General features: G+C 31.6%; 1 long non-coding RNA gene across 1 annotated transcript; it reads right to left on the minus strand.

Annotated features, from left to right (window-relative positions):
- Positions 1-1,059: 1,059 nt before the first annotated feature.
- Positions 1,060-11,364, minus strand: LOC129218202 (uncharacterized). Its single transcript, XR_008580305.1, has 2 exons — positions 11,206-11,364; positions 1,060-1,547 (listed from the first exon to the last, which is right to left on the minus strand). It is a non-coding gene; the product is annotated as an uncharacterized LOC129218202 (long non-coding RNA).
- Between the last annotated feature and the right edge of the window lie 2,021 nt (positions 11,365-13,385).

Genomic DNA, 13,385 nt, shown 5'->3' on the forward strand with positions numbered 1-13,385 from the left:
TTAGCAGCAAAATAAAAATAAATAAATAAATAAAATTAATATTAAATAATCAATTAAAAAAACAACAATAAAAGTATACACATTTTTATGAAACTTATAATATCCTCCTTATTCATATTATGGAGAGGATATAGGAACTTGCACTTGTGTCCAGATGTTTTGTTCACAAGTGCCCCATCGTCTACCTTGGGACAAAAATGCAAAAATAAAGAATTTTTAATTCAATAAAAAAAAAAAAAATACCTGCTTTGTCAAAAATGTACACGAAAGTTCATACAAAGGCTTACAATAGTTAAGTTTAGTTTATTAGTCAGTTTAAAATGTGCTTTAATGTGAAGAAGACCGTGATGGAATTACATACAACAATTGCTAAAACAAAGAAATTGTTACCACAGAAACACGGAATGGTCCATTGCTCTAAAAGTTTTACCAAGAAATTTTACTGATACTGCCTTCTCTGGAGAATTTTTTCATGATCTTTCGCTTCAAGTTATGTGAAAACATACACTGTTCACATGTGCCCCCTTTTCCCAAAAATCGTATTTTAAAATGCATGAGTGGAAAAGAATATCAATGTAAATAAATAAAAAATCATGAAATTGATAAACAATTTGCAATAGTAGCTGGTCCATATCTTGTCCATATTATTCTTAAATTTTATATTTTCCTTGATTGCAATATTATCTGTACAATAAATATCTTTAAAGAGTTGAAATAGTTAGTCGTAAAACACTAATTCAGTTTCCAAATGAGGCAGTGGGATGCAAGTGGACATTTTCAAGTTTTGAGTAATACGCGTTTAAAGATGAGGTCCTAGGTAGGCTTTTATTGAAAAGATTTTTTTTAATCACGCTGTATAGCAGTACTTACCATGGCTACTAGTACTATATCTTGCATCATAACAGAGGAGGAGTTCACCTACCATTTGTACTGGTTATCCCCCAAATTTTTAATTTTTCCACTTACATCCCTTTGTTTCTCACTGCCTCACATGATTTGTTCCTATCGTCCTAAAACTCTTTTCAATTTAAAATTCAAAAAATAATTCAGTGAAAGAGATGAAAAGAAACTTGACTTTATTGGACGAAACTTTAAAATCATACAGAAAACTTAAGATCCTTTAAGATCACTTAAAAATATACGAAACGACCGGAAATAAAACATTTAATGTAAAACAGAAATAGTGAGAATTTTAATTTTAGTTGCCATCGACAGGTCTCTTGATAGAACAGTATGTTTTTGATCGTAGCATTCTTGATCTGTTGTAATTGATATCTCTGATGTTGTCTTAGACGCTTCGATTGATGGCAACCCCAGGAGAAAACCAAGGACCCATGAAGGTGCTATAGTGAAAAAATGCCTGAAGAAGGCAGATAGCTAACAGGCACATTTGCCTTCCGTACATTTGCAGGCCTCATTGGCTTTGCAACCGCATGGTTTTGTGGTGTGGCAACCGTCCTTGCAACAGTCTGCGTCCTTTTCATGGCAAGCTCCCTTACCATTCTCGCAGCAGTTAGCATCTACATCACAGCAATCCTTGGTCTCAGCTGCAAATCAAATAAACATAAATGTAGCATTTGAGAAGTAAACATGCTGTTTGCTGCTATTTAGCACATTTTACGATGAGCAAGGAAGGAAAATGATACAACGTAAGGTTTGCCGAGTCAAAAAACATTCTTGATCACCATTAACAAAATTAATTACTATATTGAATGCCAGAACCAAGTCTTATATCATCATAAAAAATGTAACTATCAGACATTGAGAAATTTCGTGAAAAACAAGAGATTTACAAGTACAAATTTGCGATTAATTTAAGTTTTAAAATGTACTGTAACATTGTACTGAACATGCTGATGGGGGGGGGGGGGAAGGATAAAGTGTTGCGTATAATAGAAGCTTAAATAAATAGCTCTTCATATATAGGACACAAGTAATTCTCCACATTTAGAAAACAAAATAATAATTATTAATTTCCTTTGCTGAAATGTCTGATCTTTATTTGGATATAAAATGTCTTGATATAGATATTATCATGAGAATATGAAAAGATAATATCAGAAACACGCGTTGATCAGGACTAAGCAAACCCTAAAATGTTCTGAATTTCAAAATTACGTTAATGATCGATAGAAAATTTGATTATGAATTATCTTTCGACAGTCTTTTATTTTAAAAAGCTTGGAAGTATTTCTCCATTTATGTTAAAAGTAACGTGACACAGCTGTTCACATTTTTCCACCTTTAATTCTCTCTCTTTCTCTCTCCTCTCTTTTGGAGTAATTTCTGAATCTTTTAAGAGTTGTCCACTTTTTTTCTCTCAGCATGCACTCCTCGTATAACCGTCATTAAAACTGTAATAACTTACGATATTATATGTGTCTCGCTCTCATGCCGTAAAACGTTTTCAAATCCGAAACTAGAACCATTATTGATCTGCTAATTCGTTTCTACACTTGATGCTTTTTTGTTTACAACAAAAACCCCATTCAAGAAATATTTTTAAAAACTAAGGGGGAAAAAAAGCTGGCATTGCAACAAACGGTTTTTTTCCTTGTAAACAGTTTTTTTTTTAAATATAATCTTAAAATGTATGTAAAAACGTGAAAGAAAATTTATGGCGCCTTTGATTTCATTTTAATGAAAATTGCAGCTGACCAAATGAGAAATTGCTAGATTAAAAAAACAACGGAACTTTTATATTAATTACATTAGTTAAATGATGATGCACACCGATTCATTTTACCACGTGAGTTCTTTCTAAAAGTACAAAAGTAAATTTCATTAGTAATTGCATGAGTTTGAATGTGTCACAAACGAAATTTTGTGCGGTGGAAAAATATTTTAAGTTAAAACTACGCTTATTCAGAAAGTTTATGATATTTAAAAATAAAAGACATGCATAGTTTTGACTTATTTAGTAAATTTATGAACAGAGCTTTTTAAATTTTAAAAACAATATTTTAAGAAATATTTTAAAGCATGTGGACGCATAAGTTATACTGAGCTGACATAAAATGGAAATCTATTCGAGGCGGAAAAAGTTGAAAAACTTTTCAAAAAAAAGTTGAAAATCAAGGAACTACTAAAAGGTGTGAGCTCAAAAATAAATCAATTAAATACATTTCGGTGATTATATTGGAGCAGGTTCTAAGCCAGTGGCGCAGCGAAGGGCGTAAATGCAAATTCTTACACAGCATTTTATGCATATGAAAAGGCTGTATTGATTAAAAAACCCTCTTCAGAAGGTATTTTTGATCACAAAATCGCCTTCAGAAAGAATTTCTGATCAACCCCCCCCCCCTCCCAGAAGATATTTTTTATCAAAAAAAAAAGAAACAAAACACTCCCGAAGGTATTTCTGGCTGCGCTGGTGTTCTCAGCTATTATTTGAAAAGTCACTTCATATAAATTATATGTTGGAATAAACAATCAATATTTCAACGTTTTTTTTTATTCCAGGTTATATAGGTTTCTATAACATATAAGTTACATCTTAAGTCTTAAATAATTTGATTTTTTATAATTAAAAAAAAGAAAAATAACATAAATTAAGCTTCTACGAGGTTCAATTAACAGCTCATAAAAAATTGTTTCGTTAGTATGTGAAATGTTATATTGAATATCAAATCAGAGATAATACTCATGAAAAATTAAAACATGGATAAACTATCTATAATTCGATTTAAATTAATGGAGTTAAAAATATAAACTGTTGGAGTGTGGACATATGAGAGTACACTGTTTAAAATACTAATGAAGTACCTTCGAAAATAAATTTGTTGTTTGAAGCTTTTTTTAGAGCATTTTAATAATACGATAAAGCAGGTTGAGATGAGAGCAAACTTTTAAAGATAACAAGTGGAAGTTTAGTAGTGTAGTGTACATTTAAAAAAATACAAATTTCACAAAGTACGTAAAAAATGTAAAAACGTAGTTTATTTCGCTATTTCAAAACTAAATGAAAAGAAGCGAGTAGTATATTAAGCAAATAAGTGTACACGTTGCTTTATGCAGCATTTTTTGTACACCAAAATCGGCCAAAATTAATCGAGCTCTACATGATTTTCAATGATTTGAATTTTGATTGGTTTTTTTTTTTTCAATTATTTTTCTCTTTCTCAAGCAAAAAATCTGCCCACAAAAATTGAAAATCGAAGCAACAAGACTGCTAAAAGGGTTCAATTTATTTAAAATATCTGCATTGAAGTAACCCAACCCCCAAATAGATGAACGAAGGTCCTATTGAATAAATTAAGTTGCATAAGAATGTTTTGTGTCTCTAGACCGCCTGATTAAGTTATTCTCATTTCAAAGGTACTATTATTATAGTACATCCAATCATGGCACGCACACACAAAGCACTTTTTTTTTTCAATCATACAAAACACTAAGACACTGCGGTAATCCCCTGCGTTAAAAATATTGAACCAAATTGGTTGATGCGTCAAAATTTCAACTAAGAACTGATCAAGTCCATTTATTTTATTTCTTGAAATAAAATACCATACTTGATTTTTTGTGCTTATTGTGTATAAGTATGTGCTTGAATTTAAAGGCTGAATACAATTTTTTATGGGGCTGTTACAGTAAAATTACGAGTCGTTTCAAATCAGTAAATAGAGATAAATCTTTCTTCAGGTTCTAACCTAAGGTAAAAACTAACAGATCAGAATACAAATGGCAGACAACTAGAACTTTTTTTTGAAGATTCCAAAAACTTTAGAGGTCATTAAAATGATCAATTCCTATGATGCTGTCCTGAGGGTTAAAACCTTCAGTGACTCGTGATTTTGTAAATTGCCATTATGAATCATCCTAGTCTCCATCCTTGAACTAATGTTTGAAATTAATCAACAAGGTTTTCTACTTCCTATTTGAAAGTTCAAGATTTCGCTTTGCTAAATGTTCAAGAAGATGTCGTAGACAAAGCCTTGAAGTTCCTAATTCGCTATGTATTATGGCGCCAGCATCTCTATTTACCGATTCTTAATGCTACGCAATCAAGAGAAAAGTTAAAAAACATAGACGACTCGTGATACAAACGCGGAAATAAGTCTCAACGACGCACCCCTAATGTAATTGAAGATGCAGTGTTTTAAGACAAAGAGCTATGTCGCTCAAGGCTAAAAATTACAAATGATAAACATCATTGAAGACTAAGGTTAACTTTGTCAAGAAGCACTCTAATTTATTCGGACTTGCAATTTGTGCAATTCTAGCTTCATTTTTTTTTCTCTGCATGAAAAATATTTACTTGTTTCTTCTAAAATTAAAATCTGCATTCCAAGAATTTATCAACATGAAGCAAACATGTTGTGTAGGATGTTTGATGGCAGGCAGAAATGGAGATTTTGACGCAGCTTTAAATCCCTTTTACTCCATTCTAAATTTTTGCAATGGTGTAATTAACAATGCTCCGAGCAATTAATTTTCCAAAATACTACACAATCCAGATCGTGCCAAATGTTAAACTGGATATGCACACATAAGTGCTTTTAAAGGGAGGAATAATCGGGGGGAGGGGGGTGACTTCCTATCGGGGGCGCTCCTGACTGTAGAACTTGATATTTGCGCTAAAACCCACACGTCCGCTTGCATTGCGAAACGGCCAAATAACACTTTTCACATTAGTATTACAACTGAATTCTTTCTCAACAAGAAATATTATAAGGACTGATAGAGAGCATTAGTGAACGTTTCTGGCAATACCCTTTTTCTGATAATAGACTAAGTTTCGGTTTTGTAAGAGAACGTCAAGTGCGATCTCAAAGGCACCGGTCGCTCTGACGTCACATGCGCACGCTCTAGACATCCTAACTAAAATGCTTATCGAAAAGCAGAGACTACAGATTGACTGATAATTTTTTTTTTTTTAATTTAGTTTCATATTCGTGTATAAATTGGGGAGGCAACTGTCCATTAAATATATGGAATACATGTAAGGTTTCTTTGGCTAAGGGTGAAACAAAGATGTGTTCAAACGGAAGGGCAGAAAAAATGAGCCGCATGTATTCCTTTTTTTTTTAAAGCTAAAATCACTTTCAGTGTTAGTTAATTGAAATCTTTTAATAAATTTTAAGACACACTAATCCTTTTATTTTATTTGAATTGAAGAATACAGTATGAAAATTTATTTGAAGGAATTAATCGCTAGTGACTTTTGTGCATGTTCCTCTTTAGTGTTTAACTTTGTGAAAAGTTAAAAATCAGAATATTCCCATACGATGATCAAAATAATATTTTTTTTAAATTTGTTTTGAACAAAAATAATAACTTAAAAACCACGAAAAACGATAGCGTGTTTAACGAACCTCACATCAAACAACCAACTTTTTGGATAGTTTCCACGTATTTTAGGTACGAGATCCCATCAAAGAGCATTCATAATACTGAAGCTAAGAACTCTCCTTCTCTAAAAAAAAATAAATAAATAAATTATTGTTTTATTAAAAGCTCGACCAAAACTCAATGTGAAAATAGATCCAACATGTTACATTAAGATCCGAGTATGTAATCGTAAAAACTGTAGTTTTCCATCTTCTTTCTTATTTATACGGTAACAAATTATGTTTCTAATTGAACAAGAATCATATCATCGGCCTATAACAGTTTAGGGAAACAAAAGCAGTGGCATAATAAAGGGGAGAGATACGAGGTTTGTAACGTAACCCCTTACATGAAAGAGTGAATATTATTACAGTACAAAAGCTGTCTATCCAAAATACAAATTCTATAGAATCTACACCTCTACCTACCTATCAAAACGTCTACATATCTTTCTATATAACTATGTATAGATCTATTTATTCATTTATTTATCTATATGAGCATGTATCTATCTACAGATCTATCTACTCATTTATCTATCCAGCTATCTATCTATCTACCTACCTATCAATCTATCCTTTTAACTATGTATCCATATTTTTTTAACTACATCTTTTTCACTATTCACTATGTATCAATCTATCTATTCATCTACCTACTCATCTGCCTATCAGTCTACTAATATACCTATAAATTATCTATTCTTTTATCTATTCATCCGTCTACTTATTTATTTATATAATAGATGGATAGATATATATTTGTGCGAAAGTAAGCAAAAACCCTCTCCATGAAAAATGTCTCGCTATGCAACTGAACAAATGCCCTGCTTTAGAAAAATATCTTAAGCCTCAACATATACATCTGGAGTAATTTACGAATTTCATAGTTTATTAACATAAGATGTTATTACTTAATAATTTATCAAGCATTAACTGCTTAGAGCAGTGGTTCAGCGAAGGGGGGGGGGGGGGGTAAAACACTCCCCAGAGGTTTTGATTTTAACATAAATGTGTATTCTAATACAGTAGTTTAAACATATGAAAAGACTGTTTGGATCAAGAAACCTCCTCCAGATGGTATTTCTGATTAAAAAAAAAAAAAAAAATTCTCCAGAAGATATTTTTGATCAAAAAACCTACCCTAGAAGGTATTTTTAATCAAAAATCCCCTCCAGGAGGTTTTTCTGGCTGCGTTAGTGGCTTAGGGGAGAGAAAAGCAGTTTTAGAATCGAGCAAATATCGAATCTCAAATACTCGAGGTAGAATATGCAATTATACACTCCAATTTAGCTGTGTTTAAATTCGAGATTTTTCAGCATGAGTTCGAATCATTGAGCTGCGAATTTTTCACTTTTCAATATGTTATGAGGAAACAAGCGAGAGGGAATCGGATTACATCAGTGCATTAAGATCCATTTACATTTAGTGCATTATAAGCTTGTAAAGACTGATGAATATGATAGGGATATAGGAAAAAGTTAATTTTCGGTTAGTTTAAAGAAAGTGAAAAATTATTAATATTGCGAAATCAATGTCTTACGTTAGAGAATATATTTTACCTTACGCATTATTATTTTTGCAATTCATATCGAATAAAATTTCAGGACACCAATTTGTCCAGAAAAATATATGCCCCTCCTTAAAAATATCTCTTTCAAATATCGATCTTTTTTTCTAAATCAAATTGTTGATACGGAGGAAAATTTTTTAATTACAATATCTTCAAAGATTGCAAACACAGAAAAAGCACAATATTGCTTGATGGGATATTGAATGAGTACTAACAATAGAAGGAAAATGCATTGAAATAATTGTTTTTATTGATCAAACGTTTTAATATACGAAATGACCACAAAAAGAGAAACTGAAACCGTTTTTGAAGCGCGCGCAGTACAGCGATACATTTTCTTTCCCAAATGCAATTATCATACAATTGCGAGCACAGTCACATCTAATCACGTTGATTTGCACAGAAAGAACCTAGTTTAAAATAACTACCACAGCTTTAAGCAAATAAAACTAATATTGCAATACGAGAATTCAAATCATTAAATTCAAAAGAAAAAAGATAGGATTGAATAGTTATAAAAAGAGAATTAAAAAAAAGAAAAGAAAAAGTTTTTGACCCAAATTAAACAAATACAACAAATTTTAATCAAATATTACCATATTACATGAGAGCTGCGCGGAAATCAACTATCGGACATCCTCATTCCACCTACTAGAAAGAATGACTTCCTTTTTATTCGAAATTGGTTTCAATCAAACTTCTCCTTTTCCAATCAGTCGACATTCCGACATTTAATTACCTAGTTCCGATTAAGCTTAAAATAAGATACATAGAATGTTTTAATACAATACGTTTTGAAGCTAGTTCATAATGATTTTTTTCCCTCTAAAACATTGAATGCATCTTTATTTCTTCTAAAAAGACAAAATGCAGATTTAATTTTTAGCATTTTCTGTTCAACTGTCCGAAGTTACATCATTCAGTCAAAATGTACTTTTTAAAAATGAATTATGTAGAGTACACGTCTTAGTGGATAGTTTAATTTTCAAAAAATAATAATTTCTTTGAATTACTGCGAAGTCTTATACCTTTAGATGAGAGTTAAACTTGCAACATGTTTTTATAAGGAACAATTACCATTCAAAAAAATGTTTCAGATTTTTAAAAATATTTGCTATGAATTTCAAGGCGAAAAGAAATATGATATTAGAAACTCGACTGTACGGATAATATTAATAAAATCTTAAACACATACCATTTAAACTTGAGTGAAAAATTATACAAAAAATACAGACATGAACAATATTTAATAAAAACAACATACTTACACTAAGCAAAAATTTGGCCATACATTTACTAAAGCATACTTACTATGAATGTAAAAAACAGCCATACTATTGACTATAACTTTAATATACTTACTCTACAACGGAAACATCACAACATAAATGTACCAAACTTACAAAATGATACTTTCTTTCATATTATGCTTACACTGTAAATTTTATGTACAAACTGCGCTGATAAAACTCCTTACTGCAAAAGTATTTACAGTAAAAATTTTATATGTGATATAGATAGGTAATAATATAGATAAAAAGTAAAATCCACAAACATTAAGAAATGAAAATGGATTCTGCATTTAAAAATGTGATAATATTCCATCTAAACCATTTTTTTTAAGGGATTACAAAAAAACTACCATGCATATGTGTGTATATTATTTTTCAAACATATAGATTTTGCTTTTAGATACAAAATTAAAAATTACCCGAAAGAGGAAACGATGAAAAATACTGAGAGACCGCTGAAAATATTTTGCGAGAGCTTTTCTTATCGTACAGTGAAAAATGAAAATGCGGTATATTGATCGTTAAATAGCATTAAATTAATATATTGTAATGTAATTTAAATTTATTATATACATTTAATGTAGTGCAAATATAGTCGCTAGTTTCCGCCAGAGCAGAATCCTAGTACGCTAATATACATATGAGGCAGTGAGAAGCAAACGGATGCAAGTGGACATTTTGAAGTTTTGAGTAAAACGCGTTTGAAAATCAGATCCTAGATAGGCTTTCTTTGAATTTTTTTTTATAAATCAAGCTGTATACCAGAACCTACCAGGGCTACGAATACTATATCTTGCACCAAGAGAGAGGAGGGATTCACCTACCACTTGTGCTGGTTATCTCCAAATTTTTTAGTTTGCCACTTGCATCCCTTTACTTCTCACTGCCTCAGAACTGCTATAAACCTTACTCCGAGAAAAGACTTCAATAGAAAATACTAGCAGCGCCATTGCATTTGTAATTACAGTCAAAAATTTCAAAGAAAATATAATTTCCTTCTTCCTAAACTTTATAAAAATTTCAAAATGTGAAGTACTGATACGAAACATAGTTTTATCTTGTTTGTTGGTAATTTTCTGTTCAAAAATCTGAAACTCTTCTCTGCATTCGAAGCAATTTAAATCAACTTGCTTTGAAATTTGTTTGTCAAGTTTTAATCAGCAATATTTTGAAATAATAATAAGTTATTTAACTTAAAATCGAGGAAAAAGTTTTTTTTCTTTTTTTTAAAAGTAAAACTACATTAGTAAAAAGGAAAACATAGAAGCAAAATATAATAATCTTATATTTCTTGTTTACGTAAATAATACTGTCAAAAACAGAATTTCTTCACAATGTTAAAAACAATTTTAACTAACTTGTGTTGAAATTTATTAGACAAATATTAATAAAATATCATATGCAAGGTAAATTAATTTATACTAAGTGAATACAAAAAGTTATTAGAAAATTATAAAAAAGTAGTTTAGTTTTCCAATAAGTATAACTTATCCAAATTTTAAGCGGAGTGAGGATTATTCTTTATAATGTAGAAACAAATTTCGTTGCAAATGAATTTGTAGATATTTACTGCGCAATTTTATTTTAAAAACTGGATAAAATACACCTGTGAAAATAGATATAACTTTAGTTAAGAGTTATTTAAGCTTGAATTATCTTCTTAACGAAAAGTTTTTCTTTTAATAAAACCAATTTTCAAGAAAATTTCTGAATAATTTCGATGATCTGCATATTCTCAAAATTTTTTACTAATTTGGAAAATTATGTAAAAATATTTCGGGGTGGATATTGGAAAATGGACCTTATTTTAATCATTTTTAAAGTTCGTAACAACAAGCGCTTTTATTAGCATATTTTTTTAGGTAACCGGACAATTTTAGTTTTCAGCAACATAAAAGTTTGGGGGATTTGTTATTATACATATCATGCAGAAAAAGATGATTTCCATAAAACATAAAATTCTAGAATTATTTTTTTCAACATTTTTCAGCTACAACTAGAAGAAACTTACCGCAGCAAGATTTTTCAACATCGGCCATTGTAAATAAGTTGTGAGTTCTCAACAGAGAGGCAAGACAGAAACTGAAAATGACTCGAAAATCTATCGTATGTTATTACGCTGTCAAGCCCGCCGGTTTATATACCCAGAGACCGCAAACTCGTGTGCAAAAAGTTCCAGGCGATTTACAAGCCACACTGTGACGTCACACTTCCGTTCCCTTTTCTTCCTCCCGCCCATTTGATGTGACGTCACGATTGGACAACGATATTCGGAATCTGATGCGTCATCCGTGTTGGGGTTGATGTGGAAATTAATATTATTAAGAAAGGAGTTTTCAGTCTTTTCGTTTGTTTTTCTTTTTTTTTTTTTTTGCTCTGCTCCCTTGAGATGGCTTATCGTTCTGCATTTGATTCGTTTTCGGTCGGCAGAAAAATTGTTTGATTTTTCATTTTTTTACCGGGCTTCGCAGAATGACTTCGATCAGCTCATTAGATATTCCTGGAACGAAATAAAGAACAACAAATTAAAGCTCTCTTCTCAACCGTAACCAAGAAACTTCTTGTCAACATTCTCGACAACGAAGGTAAAATAATTGCGTGTTTTCGAACTAAAAAAATCAAGAGGAATGTATTTTTAAAACTTGAGAAATATGGGTATAATTTCTAGAACCATACCGATAACCAGAGTGGAAACAACTCACACTAAAAAATAATTTCAAAAAAAAAAAAAAAAAAAAAAACCCTGATTTTAATGACATCAGTTATGCGACCAACAAAAATTAATAAATTTTTGTGAAATCGGAAGTATTTGGTGAAGGTTAAACTGTGACTGACTTACATTTAGTCATGTTGATTGTAGATATATTATTTCATTGACGGCATTCAACTCTATATAAGTTTCAGTTTTGCCTCTTTTCCCCTTAAAAAATAAACTGTCAATGAATAAATACACTCATTAAATTAGAGATTGAGATAACGGCTCATTGAAAAAGAAAAAAAAATCTTCTTAAAATTAGAAGTAGTAGACTATACTTTTTTTACTATAACTCCAACACTTTCATTTTAACAGATATTACGCAATGTATGTTTATTTCTTTTTAATTTGTACATTTGTAGTGGTTCGGCTCAACGAAAATAAAGAATTTCAGATTTTATGCCGGTTTTTTTCTTCCACAAATAAATTTTTGCATTAGTTACGAAATAATTTTCGTTGAATTTATGATTCTAATATAGTTTTTCGTAGTTAGTCTGTACTTATTGTTCTCAAATTAGTCTATATCTACCATTTAAGCGCTAAAGATCTTTTCAACAGACGACATTGCATTTCCTGAAAATGATTTCAACTGCAGTCATCTTACTTTTTAAAGTATACTTGGCTTCAATTGATGCTACCATTTGTAACTGTAACCAGGGGCATGCACAGACATTTTGGGGCCCGTCACAAATGACTTTTCTGGGCTCCCCTCCATACTGTTTACCCCTATACTTCATGCCTAATTTTAAAAATATTGGGCCCCTTCAGGCTCGGACCCGGGTCAACAGGCTTCCCTTCTCTCCCCCCCCCCGTGCACGCCCCTGACTGTAACCAGGATATAACTTGCATGGGAGCTCCTCTCAGCTGAGCTGCACTTCTTTTTTTAAAAGGAAATTTTCCAAATTTGTTTTTGAGCAGCAGGGCTCATCAATATTGAGCTCCGGAGATGACCAGTACATCAATTCTGAATCTGAGGAGCAATCATTTTCTTCCCGCATAATGCCTCCCTTCTTTCCTTGTAGAAATGTTCACTCATGTGATGTAACTGGGCACATAATAACTGAGTTTCTTTCTATTAGCAGAAGTTATATTATACTCAAAAAGTTATATCTCTCAATCAGAATAAAGGGACCACAGGGATGCCCACCCCTGTCGTCCCTCTTTAAGAGCAAAGGCGCACCTCCCTAAATATCACAAAGACCCCCCCCCCCAAGTGAAAAATGCTCCTTAAAACAATCCCCCTAAAAATTTCAATAGCGAAGTCCGCGCCATGACCCCCCCCCCCTCCCCCAAGTGGGCACCCCTGGGGACGAGAAACGCCACTATTAAGCATAATTGCCGTTATTTCTCATCGGAACTGAAAAGCAGGAAGGGAATGGCGTTCCGATACTGTTTTCCTTAGAGCTTTTTTTTTTTTCTTCACCATATGTTTTGCA

Source organism: Uloborus diversus, chromosome 3 (genome assembly GCF_026930045.1).
Source record: "Uloborus diversus isolate 005 chromosome 3, Udiv.v.3.1, whole genome shotgun sequence".
NCBI lineage: Eukaryota > Metazoa > Arthropoda > Arachnida > Araneae > Uloboridae > Uloborus > Uloborus diversus.